This window comes from Pteropus vampyrus, unplaced genomic scaffold (assembly GCF_000151845.1).
Source record: "Pteropus vampyrus isolate Shadow unplaced genomic scaffold, Pvam_2.0 Scaffold6, whole genome shotgun sequence".
Taxonomy (NCBI): domain Eukaryota; kingdom Metazoa; phylum Chordata; class Mammalia; order Chiroptera; family Pteropodidae; genus Pteropus; species Pteropus vampyrus.
This window is the reverse complement of record NW_011888787.1, coordinates 14,347,660-14,349,276: the sequence shown is the minus strand read 5'-3', so window position 1 is coordinate 14,349,276 and position 1,617 is coordinate 14,347,660. Positions and strand designations below refer to the sequence as shown.

At 37.8% G+C, this 1,617-nt stretch overlaps 1 non-coding gene across 1 annotated transcript; it reads right to left on the bottom strand.

The window, feature by feature from the left end:
• Positions 1 to 1,194: 1,194 nt before the first annotated feature.
• LOC111745731 lies at positions 1,195 to 1,313 on the bottom strand. The gene has a single exon (XR_002782779.1). It is a non-coding gene; the product is annotated as a 5S ribosomal RNA (ribosomal RNA).
• Positions 1,314 to 1,617: the final 304 nt, after the last annotated feature.

Here is a 1,617-nt window from a genome sequence, read left to right as displayed (position 1 = left end):
GGATAGTCAAGGTCAAGCGCACAAACACATCTTTGTGTGGTTGATGCATGTTAGGTTAACTCCACGATGATTTGCTATGATATACCTTCTGGAAATGCATTACCAGCTTCATGCTATTTGATGGGCAGTTGGTCTTGAATTAAAGGAAAGGCCTACATTTTAAATAACCCTCTGGGAAAATCATCTCAGAAAATAACCTTCACTGAATCCCAATGCCCTTCATTTGTTCTTCCTTTCCTCCATTCCTTTCTATCCTCAGTCTGCATCTTCTTTCTCTTTAAGGTCTGTGGTGGCCACTCCCAAACTCATTGCTGAGCTGTTGCTGGAAATAAAAACAGGGGCAGCAAATGCTTGGAATTATTTCCTTCTAAAGAATGCTCTGAAAGGAATATCCTTCAGTCTCTGGTCTCACCACTGTCCTGAGAAGCACATAACATTAGTCCTAAAAGGTATCCTACAGTGTTAGAACAGACCTATTCATGGTTTACTCCACAGAATTCTGGAGTTTCCACAGAGGTGACTTAGGGGCCACTCCAAAGGCAAAAGTGGGGCAAATCTAGCAGGACACCTGCTATAGCCCACAACATGCACACAAACATGCAAACACACATCCAACGTAGCACTACTTTTATTTTTGTATTTTAAACTTCTCTGTAAGATTTCCTTTAAAAAGAGATTGTACTGTCAAGAAAAAAATATTGACTCCAGTTCAATCCCCTTATTTCATAAATGAGAAAACTAAGATCTAAAGAGATTGAACAACTTTCCCAGGATCACATAAATAATAAGTAACCAAGCAAAGACTTGAATCCATGACCTCTGAATCTATATCCAACCTCTTTTTAATACTTTGTTATTTTTCTTCATGTCAAACAGTCATAAGTTTACCAAATGTGTCCAGTCCCACTCCTGTGACCTACATTAGTTTATCCAAAACAAAGTAAACTTATTATCAATGATGTAGATTGAATAAATTAAAATCAATAAAACTAAACTTTCTTCTCTCACAAAATTTTTTAAATCCTCCTAAATCTCTAGGCAGAATCTTCCTTTAAATCTTTATTCTGGTAAATGTCAATAAGCTCAAGAAAGAGGCCTTGTAAAGATAATATAGCTCCTGCACATCTGTCAAGGCAAGGTAATCATGTGGTCAAAGAATGACCCAGATCTGGAATAGATTTTTTTTTTTTTTTACACCTACAGCACCCGGTCTTCCCAGGTGGTCTCCCATCCAAGTACTAACCAGGACCGACCCTGCTTAGCTTCCAAGATCAGATGAGATCGGGCATGTTCAGGGTGGCATGGCTATAGACAGATTTTTAAAGTTTTATCAATAAGTATCTGAAAAGTAAGCTTTTGAGGAGGTGGGATAGGGAAATGATATGACAAAGGCTTAGGAAACCAAGATTTTATTTTCAGTTCATCAATATTGTCTATAAATGCGAACTGATTATGAAAAAGAAAGGAACTCAGTGAAGTAAGCCCTTCATTCAGGGCCATTTCTTTCTAGAGACTTCTGCCTATTTTAGGAAAGAAGATGAGATGTTGACCAGAGATTTTGTAAGCCTTGAAGACTAGAGGTCTATTAGTCAGTGTTCTATTGCAGAGAACAGAACT